This window comes from Mauremys mutica, chromosome 6 (assembly GCF_020497125.1).
Source record: "Mauremys mutica isolate MM-2020 ecotype Southern chromosome 6, ASM2049712v1, whole genome shotgun sequence".
Classification (NCBI taxonomy): domain Eukaryota; kingdom Metazoa; phylum Chordata; order Testudines; family Geoemydidae; genus Mauremys; species Mauremys mutica.
This window is the reverse complement of record NC_059077.1, coordinates 111,683,656-111,703,543: the sequence shown is the minus strand read 5'-3', so window position 1 is coordinate 111,703,543 and position 19,888 is coordinate 111,683,656.

The window sequence follows — 19,888 nt, the reverse complement described above, 5'->3', positions numbered from 1 at the left end:
ACTCAAACCCAACCCACCTGCTATCTACATACATACATTGCACTAACCCAGGCTCAGACTCAGGGTCCCAGGACCCAGGGTTGAAGACCTGTTGCTTTGCAATGTAGACACAGACCCATGGGACTTGTGCTCTGGGAGTCCACCAAAATTATCCCACAGTCTGACTTTTTGTCCTCTGGACAGTCAAGTTTGGTGGACTGCCAAGTTTTCCCACACTGCATCGTGAACAAAGGGCTGGAGTGGCCCTATTTTGGGAGGGCACTAGGATGTCTGGGATATGGGTGGTCGGACTCAGGTCTTCATAATGCAGACTAGACACTGGAGCCCCAGGTTGGGACCCAGGGTTCAATGATTCCTAACCTGGGGTTACAATGAGTGTAGATGCTCAGATCCTAGGTTTACAAATCCAGGATCTGCTAATTTGAGTTCTACTAATTCTGGGCTTATATTTCAATGTAGACATACCCCAAGTGTTCTACCTACTAAATAAAATCCTATACAAGACAAACCATAAGAAATGTTTGCTTGAAGATAAACTGGACCAATTAATTCCTCCTGCAAGTGCAAAGGGCCTGCTTTCCCCATTAGCTGGCACAAGAAACATATCATCAAGTCTCTCTTAACTGTAAGCCAGTTACATTTAGAAGTGATGTTAATAAAGATGTTCAAAAGCAAGTCTTACTCAGAAGAAATTACTTCTCTCACTTAGGGACCTGATCCTGCACTCAGTGAAGCCAAAGGGAATTTTGATAGGATCAGGGCCTTAGAACATGGAACCAGGGAGAGTATATATGTCTCTATTTTTGAAGTTAATTATCTGAGAATCTGTTCAGAATTTCAATTAGAGGGCCAGGTTCAATAAAAAATACATTTAGAAAAAAATCAGTGTTTTGGAACCTGCTCTCAAGGCTGTAGGGTTTTGCTGCCAGAAATGCATTACATTATTTCTTGCTCTATTTTAATGGAGCTATCATTCCAGTAGCACCAGATTAGTGTGATCACCATTAGCCCTGTGTGAAACATTGAAGGGCTTTTTGTTTTTTGTTTGTTGTAGAAAACATTCATAGAAAACAACTGACAACATTATTTTTGGTGAAATATCTGAGTGTACAGTTTAACCTGAATGTGCCAGGATTTCAACTTTTTTTTTACTAATTCTAGGGCTAATGCCCTGGGCATACCCTGTATGTTGGGAGAGGCACAGTGTGGGACAGTAAATGCAGAGGCATAGGGCCAAGTTGTGGTGCAGATGCTCAGCATGGAGTTCCCCTAGGCCAAGGGAATTCTCTGCTGAGCATCTGCAGCTAGATAATGGCTCCTTTGCACCACTGCTGTAGTTAGAGAATCGGTCTTATTGTTTTTCTGCCATGAAGAGTGGTTTGTTTGGTTCTGATGGCTTTGGATTATATTTCTTGTCATGTGTTGTTAATTGCCATAAGTACTTTGGGCATTAGTACACTATAAATAAAAATGTAATTAAGATGATGATGATGATTGATGATGATTGTATACTAGAGCAGGGTGTATAAGCTCTTTAAAGCAGGTGAGAAATCCAGCATGGCCCTGCTCCTGGTCTCTGCTCAATACCAAAGTACTCTGGAAGGGGAGAACTGATGACTGCAGTAAGGCATGCTGGGAGGGAAAGATCAGCTCACTTTCCTTATAATAGGGCCGGGAGGACTGGAAAGGAGTTGGAGCTGTTGATCTCCAGTAAAGGATCTGGGAGGCATCCCTTTGCTGTACAAAAAAGCAGAGAGAGGAAGCAATGTAAATGCTGTTATAATTATTTATTAAATTATAAAACCTTTCCAGATATTTTAAACTGTGTGAGCAAGTCTTGGAAGATATGCTGTGTGGTGGTGATTTTTTTTTCTTTAGGGGAGCTGTGGTAAGCAACTGAGTGAGTTTGCTCTCATCCTTACTCTCTAACTGAAGTCAGTTCTTGAGACAGGGTTGCTCCCTGGAACTAGTCACTGACGTTTAGGCTGAGCTTGCCTATGTGGTCTTTATGACCACCCTTGTTCCAGTGCTGCTGTAGGTGTGTAAATAAAACAAGTTGCCACAGTATACCCAGATTCTACACTGCTGATTTCTCCTCCAATAAAAAGTTGACCTGCAAGGCACTAACTTCTATCATAGCTCAGCAGTGCAGCAACAGTAGTTCTATAGGTGGTTTAAAAACAAAAATAAAAAATAGAAGGGACATTGCTCTGTAAAGACAGATAATTTAATAGGGAATAATTTCTATAAAAATCTATTAAGTCTCTATAGAACCCTATTTGCTTCATAACAATTACCTGTTATAGGATCTTTTCACCATGGTAAAAATTAATTACCTCTAAGACTCTTACTATCCTTCCTGAAAAGAAGTTGGCTAGTCTTTGTAATTTAGTTTATTGGCATTGGCTGCTCCACTTTCTTTCTTGAGGACTATTACATTGCATGGTTTCATACTTATTTTTCCCAGTCTTTTTTTTAAGACTATGTAGGCACTGATCCTGCAAACAGTTACACATGTGCTTAATGTTGTGCAGACATGTCGTCTCGTTGATTGCACATGTGTGCAAAGTTAAATGTTTTACATGATCAAGACCTTACTGTATTCTGTACTGGCCAAAAGCTAATAATTTGACCTGTACCTCAGCATTCTGGCCAAAGCTTCATCCCCAAAACATACATTTTTCCACTAACAAAACATGGATCTCTCATCATCTGGAATAATACACTGGTCAAACATGGGTTTCTCTTCTCAACATCTAAATTATTAAATCTCCTTTCTCAGCCCCTTCTGCCAACTCCCCTTGTAATGAAAGCATTTACTTAAATGTGTTGACTTCCTCCCAGTGCATGCAGAAAAGAAAGGGGGATCATTTAAGGTTCTAAGTGCAAAAACAAAATGTACTGTACCTCTTGTAATGGGGAACAATCAAATGTCCATATACTTAAGTATGGCACAGTGTTAAAGAGACATTGATATATTATCACCCAGACTAGGAAGTAATCTGAAGATGTACCGAAGCTTAACCATTAGCAGCTTTGTACATGTAGCAGCAAATATCTTGCTCGGCAAGTCTTTTTTTAGCACAGAATCAAGATTAAAGGGATTTTTTGCATCCTGCCACTTCCTTTAAAAAGCAAAACAAACAATTGCTTAACAGATAGGATATTCTTTCATTGATCATGTCTATGATTTATTATGCTAATAAATCCAATTTCATTGAAACACATATTGTTCCAAACAAAGTGAGACACAGGCTGAATTTAGGTCATTATATGTCTGGAACCCATTACAGAAATAAAATAATCAGAGAACAATCAATCTTCTCAGTTACTATGAAAAAGTGTAAAATCTAAACTATACCCCCCCTCAAAATTAAATACCGTGCAAAGTGCAGCATACACTTATTTTTTAATATCAAATATTCCAGTGGTATGATGATAAATGTTCTTCCTTAATAATACAATGAATGTAGAAATTGCTAATGCCACCTAAAGTGTTGACCTGAAAATGAATCTGAACCATTTCTCTTATTTCAAATAGTAGCACAATAGGGAAAAATAAATAGTTTTATTGGTTTGTTTTAATCATTTCAAGTTATTTGTAAACATGATTTTGTTTGTTCTCATCTGTGTTATGTTTTGTAGAATATTTTCTACTTTTAAATTAATAATTGTAAGCACGGTCTGAATGAGTTCTCCCAACTTCTAGCTGAGGGGGAGAGACTTCAGGAGCAAACTGTATTTACATGAACACACCTACTCTGCCTAGATATCCAGCAGATAGAGCAGTGTTGTTCAAAGTGATCAATTTTGGCAGGTGTTGGGTTACAAATCACTTTTTAGTACTGAATACAGGGGTAGTGAAATGTTATCAATGTTGTCTTTATTGTATGAATACAGGGGAGCAGAACTGTGCTTAACCTAGCCCAAATGAGGGGGTCACCCTCAGCTGAAAGGACCTCGTTAAGCCAAGGGCTCGAATGTTAGACCCTGTGAAAGTCAGAGGGGTGGTGTCAGATGTCCCAGCCAGGAGAAGTGGACCCTCCCTAAGGATCCCCGGTCTGGTTTAACCTGTTCCTCCCCACTGTTCAAAGATAGATCTAAATAGGATCCACTAGAAGTCTTTTTTGTTATTTTAAGTACCCAAAAGAGCAGACAATCACTTGTGGGGGGACAGCATTTCTGCCCAGCCTAAGAGTGGAAAATCACTGAGAGCTGGGTGAAACCTCAAGAGACTAAATGCAGAGGTCACAGCAGGGAGGCAGGTGGCAGAAGGTGACTGGCGAGTGGAATGGTGGCTGGTGAGGCGGCAAGAGGAGCAGAATGAGCGGCTGGCAAGGCAGCCAGTGAAGAGGAACTGTGGCTGGTGGGACAGCCAGCCAGAGCAAGTGCTTAGATGGCAGAACAAGTAAGGTGCCTTCTTCCCTAGGTGGGAAGTGAACTGACACAGCTGTACCTCTGAACCCTGTGTCCTCACTGATCAAGGACAACCACTGTGAGTGGGATATGGTGAGGGAGCAAAGAGAGGCACAGAAAATGAACTTTTGGTTGTGGAACTCAAGAACATGAGGCAGAAGGCACTTCCCCACCCCCTCTGAAGATGTCCACACAGTGTGCAACAACAGTCAAAAAAGCAAAGAGGATGTTAGGAATCATTAAAAAAGTGATAGAGAATAAGATGGAGAATATCGTATTGCCCTTATATAAATCTATGGTACGCACGTATCTTGAATACTGCATATAGATGTGGTCTCCTCATCTCAAAAAAGATATACTGGCATTAGAAAAGGTTCAGAGAAGGGCAACTAAAATGATTAGGGGTTTGGAACAGGTCCCATATGAGGAGAGATTAAAGAGTCTAGGACTTTTCAGCTTGGAAAAGAGGAGACTAAGTGGGGATATGCTAGAGGTCTATAAAATCATGAGTGGTGTGGAGAAAGTGAATAAGGAAAAGTTATTTACTTGTTCCCATAATATAAGAATTAGGGGCCACTAAATTAATTTAATGGGCAGCAGGTTTAAAACAAATAAAAGGAAGTTCTTCACACAGCACACAGTCAACCTGTGGAACTCCTTGCCTGAGGAGGCGGTGAAGTCTAGGACTATAACAGGGTTTAAAAGAGAACTAGATAAATTCATGGAAGTTAAGTCCATTAATAGCTATTAGCCAGGATGGGTAAAGAATGGTGTCCCTAGCCTGTGTTTGTCAGAGAGTGGAGATGAATGGCAGGAGAGAAATCACTTGATCATTACCTGTTAGGTTCACTCCCTCTGGGGCATCTAGCATTGGCCACTGTCAGCAGACAGGATACTGGGCTGGATGGACCTTTGGTCTGACCCAGTATGGCTGTTCTCAGCTTTTGGCTGTTCTCAACATCTGTTTTGATGATTTTTTTTGTTTAAATTTGAAATTTCTATGAACCATTGGAGAAAATATCATTTTGCTATTAAAAATTTTGATCAACCTCACGGAACACTTTTAAAAATCATACATTTGAAAGCACTATTAATACTTATTAATTCCATTTTACATATGGGGAAACTGAGGCACAGCTAGGTAGAATAACTTGCCCCATGTCATGGAGTGAGTTAATGACAGAGCCAAGACCCAAGATTCCAAAGTCCCCAGTTTTCTGCCCATTCCAGTGGCTCATGCAAACCACATGGAAAAGGGGCTGAATATAATTGGCATCTAACATACAATGTATACATGTGGTTGCTACTGTTGTGCTCTGGTGAACACGTGATACTTTGCATGAAAACTTTGGTGGCACTTTACAATACAGTGGAAGTGTAATTACACTATGTGATTATGCATTTTGAATATGCATTTTTAATAACTAAATACCAGTTCTTCATATAACCAGAAAGTTCACTACTCTATGGAACTATTTTATTATGATTATCCCTTGGGTTCATACATTATGCGTGTATTTTTAGCAATTACTTTCATTAATTCCATTGTGTTTACACTGTAATCACTCAAGTCACATAGTTAGATGAATTAAGTAGTAATTCCACAAACAAAAACTTATTTAAAAGGGATTATGGTGGGTTAAGTGAGCCATCCCCATACCCAACCCATGTAAACACTAAAATGTAAGGACATGCCAAATTATGAGCCCCATTTAAACCTTAGCTAAAAGCCCACACATCAGATTTCCACTGACAGTGACAGGGTCCACATGTTCACAGGAAATCTCACCTGCTTGCAGCAGATAAGGAAACATACCACACATCAGTTAGCTGCCTCACAATATAATGCAAAACCCTAATTACAGCTTCAACAACAAAAAATAATTAATGTTCACATATGTGAATCAGCAAAACATTCAGCATGTTGTGTGTTTGGGTAGGAAGCAGGAAATTGTTAAATTCCTGAGTGGGGCTGCTAGAAAATTTTCCATGAAAACTGGAGATACCTGTGTTTTTGACTAAATTAACTATTTTGCAAAAAGTGTTTCATGATTTTTTTCTGGAAAGAGACACTGTCTAAAGTTTTATATGGTTCCTAAGAGATGGTAGATTTTCTTTATGGGGGTATTTTAGTGGGTTTACAGATGCTTGGTTGAATTTTACAGGCTTATTAGAACAGCTCATCTCTCATTCCTCGGTGAATACAAAACATTAGTTAACTGTGAGTTATATGATTTTTTTAAAGTACTTCCCATATTTTTTGTGAAATTATTACAAAATTACTGCCAGAAATTAGGTAATTTAGACATCATGTATATTTTAAACATCTGTTTTAGTGGGCACAAGCTCATTTCTCCCCTTATCTTTCCAGATTAATAAAGTAAATATTTGTTTGCCTTGCATGACTTCCCTAAATCCTTCCTTTTCTAAATAAAATATACCAAATAGGTATGAGTATTACTTTTTTGCACAATTGTGATTCTGTTTAATTTGGTTCACATTTAAGAACACAATGCTGAATGTAAACAGATTTTCAAAGAAATCTAGGGGATTTAGACAAATAACTTCCATTAAAAGTGAATATTAAATCCTCTAGAATGCTTTCAAAATCTCAGCCCTAGGCTTTTTTATTAGGCCACTGTTCATTTGAAAGCCACAGTCATAGCCAGTTGATAAGCCATAGGCAGCCTTGCTCTCATGAGGGGCACAAAACCTGTTTTCCATTCTTAAGATGGAATTCTTTAAGAGCTCAGCTTCAAATAACATATGCAAAGGACAGGTGGATGAAGCTTTATTGTTGCTTCCATATTTATTGTTGCAGCATGAGCAGCTCTTGTTTGTGAACCTGCAGCTTTGAGTTGGATGAAAGCGGCTAGAGAACGCCCCTGCCAATCTGGACATTGTTAGTAGTTCTTTGAAGCAAGAGTAATACTAAGACTTGTTACTGAATTAGGACTCTTGCTATTTTGTTTTTAGTTGGCTTGCCAAAGAAAAATGGCAACAGTTTTACTCTTCTCTGAAGGCATTGTAAGCTTTTTACAGGAATACAGAGAGGTAGAGTAGGTTCAGAGGTTTGGGCGGAAAGCTAGACATTTGCTATCCAATTAATAGTTGAGAGTTCTTTCTAAGCCTCATTATCCACAAAACTTTGAGTAGCACCAGCTTGGTAGCTGAGTAATGGCTAGACACATGTACAAAGGATGACCCTGACATGCAGATTTTTTAAAGTTTCAAACGAGAGAGATTATTAAAGAAATAAAAACCTAAAAACTAAATTCTACCCTCAGCTCTTCCATAAAACTCATTAGGAACTGAGTTCTCATACCTGAGGGCAGGATATGTTGCTAAAACAACACCATAGGCTTTGGCTTTTTAAAAATCCTTCTTATTATAATAGGAAGCAGGAGATATGTGTGAGTGACACTTCACCCCATATTCTTCATAGAGATATGCTTATGATATGAATATGACATAACTAAGATATGTTTTATGCAAGATGGGTCATGTGAGGTATCATTGGAAAGGTTATGATTTACTGAATATGATTATCCTATTTGTATGCATGTATCATTTCTGTATCTGAAGTTAGGAATATTGACTATGTAACAATTGCAGCTGTCAAGTATCAGAGGAGTAGCCGTGTTAGTCTAGATCTGTAAAAAGCGACAGAGTCCTGTGGCACCTTACAGACTAACAGAAGTATTGGAGCATAAGCTTTCATGGGTGAATACCCACTTTGTCAGGCGCATTGACTATGTAACAATTGCAACTGTGTTTACACTTGGGGAACACCCAGCAGACAGTAGGCAATCAGCCTGGACAGGCCATTTGGGAAAACAATAGAACTCTGAAGATGCTAATCTCCCACCTTCCTGAGAAACTTCCTGGGATGCTGCTTTGACACTTCAGGGCCTCGTGATCATGTCACCTGACACAGGATTCCATATTGGACTTCTGGTATTTTTCCACTGGGGAGAAGGGGGAATCACTCTGAGAGTGATTCCCTGCTTGAAACAACATTTAGGGTGAGAATTTGCTATTATTAACCAGTTAATTTAGTGTATTAAGCTTAGTTTGTGTGTTTTGTTTTATTTGCTCAATAATCTGCTTTGATCTGCTTGCTATCCCTTATCACTTAAAATGCATCCTTTGTCATTAATAAGCCTTTTTTGTTTCCTAAAACCCAGTTTATGCCATTCATAACTGGGGGTGCAGAAAGCTGTGCATATCTTCCACCACATTGAGGGAGGGAGCGAATTTAATGAGCTAACGCTGTCCAGCTTTCTGTGCAGTGCAAGACAATACAATTTTGGGTTTAATCACCAGAGGGGGTGTGCACGCGAGTGCTGGGCAGTTTCCTAGCTGAGTCTTCCCATGCAGACTCTGTGTGATTCTACAGCTGGGTGTGTACCTTCCTGTGTGTGTGCTGGAGGAGGCCAGAGAGCCTAGCTCAGTAAAAGAACTTTAAGGGAGCCCAGGCTGGTGGAGAAGGCAGGCTCAGTGAAACCCCAATACATCAGGTGGCACCCTGGAAGGGGGCGGGGTCCAACTCATCACAATATGCATACGCTACATGCATATATTTCATTGGCTGGTGCATTTTACTTGCCAGAGCAAGGCTTTCTTCAGGTGACACTGAGGAGCCTTCAGGCTGGGAACTGAAATGAAAACAAACTTTTGCAAAGTTTTAATTAATAATGTATAAGGACTCTACTGTTTTTCTGGTATTATAAAAAGGTTTTGTGCCCTGTTTTGGTTATGCCAAGTTCCGTAGGCCGAAGGTGAGCTTTTTAGAATGAGACAGTTCGTGGAGCCTTTTTAAAATATATTACTGAGCACTGAAACTGAGAAGAATATGGAATTTGAAAGTAAATGTCTGTGTACACAATTAAGAAGGATTTTAAATATTTCAAACCTTTATTTCTTTGCAGCTTCTTTTGTGATGATATGTGCAAAATATTATTTCTTTCAGTGGTGGTACCTGTTCCCTTATGGCTGTTTCACTCAGTGCACCCGCGGGTTTCCCAGTAGCATCTCATAGGAGCAGAGCTTCCAGTCTACTTCCTAACCCACAATGAGTAGCCAAGATGTCACTCACACCACATTTTACCTGCTTCACACTAGAGGACAGGCCTAATAATGCTCTCTTCACACATGTTGTTTGCAGTGCTCTTTGTAGCCATGTTGGTCCCAACGTATTAGAGAGGCTGAATTCTACTGGTGAAAGAGACAAACTTTTGAGCTAGACAGTTCAAAATGTCAGAAACAAGTAAATTAACCATAACCATTAATCCTGAAAGGCACTTTGAATTTTCACACACATGCACACAAAAGACTTCTAATGCAGTTAAGCAATGACAAATAAATCAGACAGAAAATAAAAGATGTTAGCCATGATCTCCTTCCCTTGGAATTGTTAGAAGATCTTGCAAAACTGTTACCTACATTTGGTTACATGGTTACATGGGAGAATTGTAGCAATAATACTATTTTACAGCTTTCATAATATAGTCCTTTGAAGGCAAAGGAAAGACTCCCTTAACTATAGATAGTGCCATTACATTACAACCCTGAGTAGGAGCTGCAGTGTCTGAGGGAGAAGTTAAGGAAAGATTGTCCATTCAGGAGGTTCAATTCCTCACTGAACTTCCTAGTGCCATAGTTCTGCTCCGCCCATCCCTCTTTTCCCCCCGTGGGGTAATCTTGGACCTTGTGGCAAATAGTCATAAGGATGGCAAATATCTCTGGGGCTTGCGCAGCATGCAACACAAAGGGAAAGATTTCTTATGCCCCTTCCTGCACACACTCTCAAGAGCCAGAAACAATCAGGCCATTAGACTACGTTGCTAACTTAACCTGTCAGTCATCAGAGTTGATACACCTTTCTCAAATCAGATTTCTCTCCTTTTTAGCTCATTTCCCCTAAATATATATCATGGACAATTCCCATTTGATCTGTTACTGCAATACACTAGACTTTTATATTCCTACATAATTCACTGCCTTAAATTAACAGAATGTTATCCCAGTTTACAGAGATCCCAGGCCTGATTCTCCTTTGTCTTGTGCTTTGGGCCAGATTAGGACTGGTGAAGGGACAAAGGAGAGGTAGACTGTGCCTCCCCTGTGCAGGAGCTGGCTAGGGCAAGCCTGAGAAAGTACTGCTTATTTGGTATGTCAATTGCTGTAATGTACAGTGTTGTTAACAGGAATTGATGATAACCACTGAAGTTACTATGCATCTTGCTCTTAGCTGGATGAGTGATACATTACGTTGGTGAAGGTGCTGTGGGGGTATGCTGGAGAGGTTTGGTGGTCGGTGTATATGTCCATTTCAGATTTTATAGGTGATCTGTAAAGGAGAATTCTCCCCTTACACTGTACCTTCTTAGCAGAAAAGCAGAGTGCCAGAAAGAGAGAGCTGGTAGACGGTAAACATGTTAACTTTTTTGGTTGCACCCCTCACTTACATGGCCCACAGGAGGTGGAGGGCAGAGGCAGGGCCAGAGCTGTGGCTCATTGGCTACTGGGAACTGCAGGGTTGGTGCCTGTGGATGGAGGCAGCGTGTGGAGCCCCTGTGGCCACCCCTCCACCTAGGAGCTAGAGGGACATGTTTCCACTTCCTGGGAGTTACCTGGGGTCAGCGCCGCCCTGGGCCCACACCAGGAACCCCTTCCCGCATCCCAACCCCCTGCCCCAGCCCGGAGCCTGCTTCTGCACCCCAAAGCCCCTCACCCCCCATCCCACCTCAGAGCCCTCACCCCCTCCCACACCCCAACCCCATGCCTGAGCCCAGTGAAAGTGAGTGAGCGAGTGAGGGGGGGAGGTGAGTGAGTGAGCGAGGGGGGGAGGGGGACATGGAGTGAGTGGAGGTGGGGCCTCAGAGAAGGGGCAGGGCCAGGGTGTTCAATTTTCTGCAGTTAGAAAGTTGGCAATCCTAGGTGTGACCCACAGTTTGGGGACCACTGAGCTAGCGCATCTTAACTGCCACAAACTAAACAATACATAAGGGTAATACTGCTACTAGCACTGAATACACTGTTATTTCTTGCCATAAGTACTCCTAGTGCTTTAAAGACTGTAACAAGAGCAGGGGTCAAATTTTGTGCCTGTTACCCTGGAGTAAATCCAGAGTAGCCCCTCTCAGGATTTACTCCATTTAGTATACATGAGAGGAGAGCATGGCCTCAGGTCTCTGCCCTGAGAGGAATATATTGTAAGGTTCTGATACAGGAAATCACTTATGTATGTGCTTCAGTACATTCCTATTCAGAACACAATTTAACTTTAGGCATATATATAAGTGAACTCCTCAAGAGGGATACTCTTCTGAACTGAGGCCTAATTTGAACAAAAACAGCACGAGGAATATCATTGATACTGATTATATGCACCGTATGGATTTCCCTTTGCTATGATTTGAAAATTATTTTGCTATTTATCTCTTAATCAGTGCAATACCTGATTTTTGAAAAAAAAATATATAGCAAATCATTCTCTTTTCATTTTTTCCCTCTTATTTCAGCCTCAGTCAAATGTGAACAATAGCAGTAATGCTTGGTTTTTGGTGTGCCCCGCCCCGCTCAAAAACAAAAAAACCCAGGGTTGTAAGTTGCATTACATTTGAAAGGCAAGACAATTCATGGGAGGGTTGTTATGAGCCATGCAGCTCTTCAGTAATTACCACTCCAAATGTGCAGCTGAAACAAAGTTGAAGGAAATCACAAATGCAGACTAATTGTACTGTTATCTCTTAAGAATCTTTTGGCCTGACTGGTCCTGATTCTCCACAGCTTTGCACCTTCATTTGCAGCTATGCAAAGTGCATATTAAACACCCCCATTCTGATTTGTGAGTGTTTTACACTCACTTTGCTCTCAGTTTACAGAACTGTAAATGATTGCACAATGTGCAAGGCTGTGGAGAATCAAGCCCAGGGCCATCCCTAGGCATACACAGCATGTGCTGCTGCGTGGGGCACTGGAAAATTTGGGGCACCATTCCCCTCACTGGCCGTGGCTGGAATCCTCTCTTCTCTGGGCCCTCCCCCATGCTGGGCTGGTGGGCTTCTCCTCGCCCACAACCCAGCCCCCTCCCTCAGGCTCTGCCACCCGATCCCCGGGGAGCCCGTCACTGGACCCTGCCTGCCTGTGCCACTCAGGCTCCTTCAGGGGCCAGGACAGGAGGAGCAAAACTTTCACATGAGTCAGCGGTGGGGAGTGAAGGAGAGGGGACATAATGTGACAGTGCGCTCACTGTCTCTCACACTTCCCTAACACACACAGTCTCTCTCACACCCACATACACTCTGCCTCTCACGAGTCACAGTCCCCCAGTTCAGATTGTGTGTCTCTCTCTCTCTCACACACACACACACACACACTTGTATTATTGTTGTTGTTATTACTGCTTGGTACTTCCTGTCAAAATGCTCATGGTGAGCCAGGAGTGGCCGGGGGCTGCAGGAGGGCTGTGGGCTCTGGCAAGATGCAGCCCCCATGTGACAGCATGAAGCCTGCTTTGAGCCACTGCTGCAGCATCTACTGCGTTCGAAGATTGGTGCGTGTCAGCAATGGGGGGGGAGGGAGTTTCTGGGGGTCCACGGGTGGGGTCAGTGGTGCCGGCTGGGGACCGCCTTCAGTGGAGCATAAAGGCACCAGTTTAATAATACTGTGTAGGGCCTCATAAATCCTCAGGATGTCCCTGATCAAGCCTATTGTTTTCTTTTATTAAAGTCTTTTTTATCAATATATATTGGTACACTGGAATGGGCTTTATTCCCACCAGTCGCCTCTTACTACATACCAAGATGTGAAGACGCTGATTAAGGTTTAATAGCAACATACTGTACGTCACAAGAACAAACATCAGTTCTCTATTGCCGAATATATAGCTGACCACAAATAGTTCCTATATTCACAATGGAAGCCCCAACACTCCCCTGCACAGTGTTATCCAACTTAGTACTTTATACTACAATACTGTTTACTAAAAGATAAGATTTTAATGTACAGTTAGGGATTGATGAGTTCTGGAGTGAGATTGTTTTGCAAACTCTGTTTAGGGTCACAACATCTTTACTTTATTGCCCTTTAAAACTCCTATTATTTTCTCTAGTGTTTGAAATATGATTCACTTTTAAACATAGGTATTCCTAGCTAAAGGGCAGCCTGTGGTATGCATTAGGTATTGAGTAACCCTTCCTCATGTCCAAGGGAACAACCTAGGCTGGAATAAGTGGGTGATTATATGCAAATTATGGCCAAGTTGTGCGCACGCAATATATATATTGTGATAGACCCAGGCCAGTTGGATATAGCAGAAGGCAGATATACTGGCCCCTGGATTAACAGTTTTCTGTTCCCTGACTGACCAGAGCAGGGGTTGCTCCAGGCTAATGAGAATACCTGACTCTAATTAAGCTGCAAAGCGTCAGATGAGGCCATTAAGCTAATGTGACCACCTGACTCTAATTAAGGCCCCCACTGATAGTATAAAAATGGCTCACTCCAGTCAGGCAGAGGAGAGCCAGGGGAGAGGAAATGCAGCTGAAGGGCCGGTTAATGAAGACACCCTCAAACCATCGTTAAAGGAGCCCTAAGGTAAGGGTGAAGAAGAGAGAAGCAGGAGAGCTGTGGGGAAGTGGCCCAGGGAAATGTGGCAACTCTGGCAGTGAAAGGTTGGCTGCCAACAACTGCTACCATTAGGGACTGTGGGCCAGAACCCAGAGTAGAGGGTGGGCCCGGGTTCCCCCCAACCCACCACTACAGGAACATCTCCTGGGAGGGGAAGTCAGGACAGGAGGCTAAACTGTTCTGAAATAAGCTCCCAGGGACAACAGAGACTGTGGGAGTTCTCTCACCAACCTCCTTGCAGGCCTATGATGAAAAGGGCTCAGTAGACTGTAACCCTGGCCCTAGAAAGAGAAGGGCTACGTGGAGGGTCACAGTGAGCCACTGAGGCTAGCGTAAACTGCCTAGACGCGCAGGACCCACGGGGGCAAGGTCAGAGCTCTGCCACAATATCTTCTTTTAGAACTCTACCAACAAGATATTAAAAATTGTGAAAATTAATGCTTGTCCTCTGGCTTGAAAGACTACGTTTAAGAATAATGTATGTTTAATAATGTAGAATAGTGTATCTACTTCCTACTTTAAAGGGGAAAACCTGAACATGGCTTCAACTAGGGTGCCTCCTTAATGCATAACCCTGAAATTGTTTTTAGCTTGATGCCTTACCGTCTGCAAGTAATTAATATTTATACACTGCAGTAAGTGCACATGGTTCTTTTTACAAGACAAAAATACACACGTTAACCTTACAGAAACTTTATAGATGAGCATTTCACACCTCTCTGGATGCATCTTGTCTGCTGTTGCTCTATCTTGTAAGGAGTGCTATTTAGAGCCAGTAATAAGATTGACCAGATAGTTTTGCAATGGCATTAAAATGGATAGTAGAACTCAGGCTGCCCCTGCATGACAGAAGTTCTCTCTGTATGCATGAGTTAAGAATTTCAGTGATCTGTAGATATGTATGTAGTGGTCACTTAGATTGGGGTTGCCAAAATTGATCCTTCTTATAAAAGAATTCCACTGTAACCCTAACTGTGGGTGGCCTTTCAAGTCTGTCGGTTTTAAGTAATTGAGAATGTTTTCTCTTCACCTCATTTTCTAGTATGTGTGGTAGTTTACTGCTGAACGGTTTCTCGAGAGAGGTAATAGTTAAGTCCACAAGAGGAAGGAAGTGATGTAATAGACGGCTTTTTGTTGCTGCAGTGGCCCAGAACAAAACTGGAAATGTTTAATGGACTGAATAAAATATCCTAAGGGAGGATGAAATGTGAGCTACTATATAGCACCAAATACTGCATTTCTCTCTTTTCCTGTGAACAACAGACTTGCTGCAGAAATAGAGTCCTGAGGGTATGGCCAAATTAAGTTTTGACATTTCCCTTCCACATTTTTTTCCTATGGAAAGGAAATGTCAAGAGAAGAACTGCTGCCACACAGAACTTGCTGCATTACCCCATTGGCCTTTGGGTGTGTGGTGATATGGAGGAGGATGAGATATGGCTAACTGATCATGAAGAACCTAAAGATTTGTGAGGAAATCCACTTCTCACTCTCAGTCTCCAGGAAATGGCAAGAAGAGGCAGCTTGTCTGCAATGCTTTCTGACCTCATTTTTCCTTTCCGGGAAAAATGTGTTCTCTATTCATGGAGGGGAGCAAAGTGGTCCTTGAACTCTATGCTGATACTGAGCCTAAGAACAAATTAGGGAGCCTTGTATTGCAGAATTTGGAAAATTTGACATTAAAGGCAGGTCACCCAGAGTTAATAGATGGGTTCCACCAGACACAAGGTGGGAGACACTTATTTCCCTGGCTGACTGCTGTGTATTGTGGGTCAGGTAATACCTTTTATTGGATCAACTTCTATTGGTGAGAGAGAGACAAGCTCCTGAGCTACACAGAGCTGTTGGTCAGGTCTGGGAAATGCATTCAGTGTCACAGCTAAATACGAGGTGCAACAGATTGTTTAGCATAAGAAGTTAACACATTTCAAGGGACCAGTCAAGGGGAAGTGGCCACAACACTGCATATATTGTGTCTCTAACAATGCAAGTATATTTGCATACAGAGTCAAATACTATTGAAGAGATTGTGGGGATTTAAGGAGAAGAAATTAACAGGAAGAGGTGAACAGTGATGTGGGGGGGGGAAGCTGTTTACCAGTGAAGAACAAATGACTGGTCTAATATAGCTAGTGGTACAGAGAGATGCCCTGGCATCCTCCATCTGGGGGGACGAACTGACAGTGGGTTTGGTCTTATGACAGGAGGGTCTCAGACATCCTGGTTGAAAAACACTGTGAGGAGGACTTTGGGTAAGCAATGCCTTATTAGAGAAGAGGGGATCTTGTTAATTATGCTTAGGCTCTATAATGTGTGTTATGATTTTATTTTACATGTAATCCTTTGTTTCCAATATTTGTTTGCTATCATGTAAATCCCTGTTCTTTGTTAAATTAATTTACGCTTGTTTTCTCTATAAACAAATCTAAGGGCTGTGTGTTAAGTGGAGCTGTGATCCAGTGCATAACTCGTAAGCTTTGGTGTACTCTTCATTTAGGAACAGAGGATCTGGTAATTCTGGGAGTATGATTGGGGCTGGACACCACAGACATTGCTCTTACATTCATACTAGTCTACCGTTTGTAGATAGCTACTGAGCAGTGTTTTATGCCTCAGCTCGGATCTGTGGGAGTTGTACAATGCATACTTCTTTTCAGACAAGCCCTGGAGCCACCTATACATGCATTTTTTTCATATATGCTATGTAGAATTGGTCAGAAGATATTTTTTCCCTGGGAAAATTTTAACATTTTAGTAAAATATATATATATTAAAATATTTTATCCAAAAGCAGATATTTTGATTCAAAATGGCTCTGCAATGCCTCAAGGGAGTTGTAGTTCTTTTGCCTTATGCTCTCATTCTCTTCTACATACCTGGCTCACTAGCCATCTCCCATTATGCACCTTTTCCTCCTGTCTTGGTGAGGTGAGGGGCTGTAACATAGGAATTCCTAGGCATGGTGCTTCATGAAAAATGTAGTCCAGACAGAAAGCCCAACAAACAGAGGAGAATGGAAGCATAGAGCATCCAAACCACAGTTCCCATGTATCCAAACAGTGGAACTGATCAAAAATTTTCCTACAAAGCGTTTTTCTGTTGCAAAATGTTGATTCATCAAAATGGAACATTCCATGGGAACATGTTGATTTTGATGAAATTTCAATATAAAAAAATATCATATCTAAGCACTTTCATCTTATTGGAATGAAATGTTCTGACTTTAAATTTAGAAATTTATTTTATTTTATAGTATGTTATAAATTATAATCAGAGTGTCACAGCTAAATACAAGGTGGAACAGATTGTTAAGCATTAATACACATTGCAGGAGACCATTCAAGGTGAAGTGGGCCCATTAAATCTTCAATGATCTCTTGCAATATGTGTTAACTCGTTAGGGTATGTCTACACTAGCCGCCAGATTGGCGGGCAGCAATTGATCTAGCAGAGTTCGATTTATCTCATCTAGTTTAGATGCGATAAATCAACCCCCGAGCCCTCTCTCGTCAACTCCTGTATTTCTGCACCGTGAGAGGCGCAGGCAGCATTGATGGGGAAGCGGCAGCAGTCGACTCACCGCAGTGAAGACACCATGGTAAGTCGATCTAAGTATGTCGACTTCAGCTACGTGAATAACATAGCTGAAGTTGCGTAACTTAGATTGAACACCCACAACCCAGTGTAGACCAGGGCTTAGTCTTAACAATCTGTTCTGCCTTGTATTTAGCTATGACACACAGATTACCTTTCCTAGACCTGAAGAAGAAGTCTGTGTAGCTCAAAAGCTTGTCTCCCTCACCAACAGAAGTGGGTCCAAAAAAAATATTACCTCCCATATCTCTTCACTCTCATATCCAACACAGCTACAACAACACTGCAAATATAAACTGTAATGTAATATAAAATAAAACAATCAAAATCAAAACAAATGTTTTAACTGATCTGAAATTATTATTTTCCCAGGCGCCTTAGAAAAACTTTGTTTTTGTTCTGATTTGTGACTAAAACAAATATCAGAATCACGGCATTTCCTACAAAACAGAGCTTCTGGTTCCTGCACAGCCCCTCTACTAACTGCCTAATCCAGATCTCATTGACCTTCACAGAAAGTTTTGCAGTGACTTTGATGGGAGATATATTGGGTTCTAATGCCATACTTCAACAAGACCGATTTGCAGATACAATTACATGGAATCTGTCTTTAGATCTCTAATCTGCTCCTTTACAGGTAAAGCTGAAGAATCCTTTTTCTTTCAACTGGTAGAACATATGCCTTCACTAATGGAGGGGTGGGGGTGGCGATGAGGGTGGGCAAACTTCCTTCAGTAAAAACCAGTGGCGCTGATTTTCCTGTAACAGCAGTGTAAGTCAGGGACAATGCCCTTGAAGAGAGTGGAGTTATGCCAATGTAATAAAAATGGTGGCCCACAGCTTGTTTTGCAGCTACTTCCCAGGGAATCCATGAGGGCTAATGTGCGAAGAATTTTTGCCAGGAACGTGTCTCCAAATCACCTGGGGTCTGCTAATTGCCTAGCATTTAGAGGGTCCTGTATGCATGCGGGACATTGTAGGTTACTTTATTCTACGAAAATTGAGGGGAAAGAACAGCAACAAATAACCTAAAATTCACCAGAGTGTATATGCAGCCTTTCAGCAGCCCCCAGACACCAGGCTTATTTGAAAATGTTCCCTAGGAAAACATGCTGCTCCCCATCTTCCTGAAAAGGCTTTCCCTCTTTTCTTCCCACCAGATGGTTCCTGCTATGCCTCCTCCATTGTTCCTGGTACATTCCTCATGTTTGGCATGCCTCCTGCTATGCTCTCCACCGTCTCCAGGATTCTTTGTATGCTCCCTTTGTCCACATCCTTCTCTGCCCCCTTGGCTTTTCCTCCTCACTTTTCCATCCCTGATCCCATGACTTCTTCTGTTCTCCCCGTATCCTGTAACTTGTTCCTCCTTCTGGTCTCTCCATCTCCCTTTCTCCAATGCAGAACTAACAGCAATCTCTTCTTCAGGTATAGGCTGCTCTTCTCTCATCTGCCTAGCATACCACTGCTCTGCTACCTGTTTTCTGTTTATCGAGCTATGCTCATCTTGGCAAAGGGATGTAGCTGGCTGCTGAGAGAGAAGCAGCTGGCAGGGAGCAGGGTGACAATGTAGTGCCAGCACATTAGGAAGTATAGGACTGAATCAGGGGCCATCTCTTCAGATGGGTTGGTTTGTTTTTATACCATACATAGCTCTTTTAGAACTATAAATATTTTTGTGATTGACTAATTTGGGGAAAGGTCTAAAAATCTGGAGTATATGATTTAAGCAAATCATCGGAAACATTTTAAGCTGTTAATCAGAGGCTTTCCAGCAGACTGGATAATTCATTATGCTCACTCTGTACAGCTAGAGAACAGCTGAGAGAAACTCTATCGGCTAGAAAAAGATGCTACGTGAGCCCTGGCATTTATATAGATGTGTGAAAAGTTTGGTTCATCACTCCCCGGAGAAAAGAGGGGAGAGGGAAAGGAAGAGGAAGAACAACTATCTAGGCTGAGCATGAAGTGGTTAGAAAGAATTACTAATGTGTCTAACCCTCTGAGATCTGTACAGGCAAGAAGACGTGTACACTTGACGCTTATTATTTCTTGCATACTATAAGATATAAACAATTCAGGTTAGGAAGGGAAACTGGCTTTAATGTATTTTTAAGAGATTTTCCTTGGAATAAGATTTGAACTGTGAAATTCCTTTGAATTGTTCTGAGGTTTGCTTTGTTCTCTTCAGGCTCGTATTCAGCATTATCATCACTGAGCTCAGACTGATGGCTCCCTTGGTCTG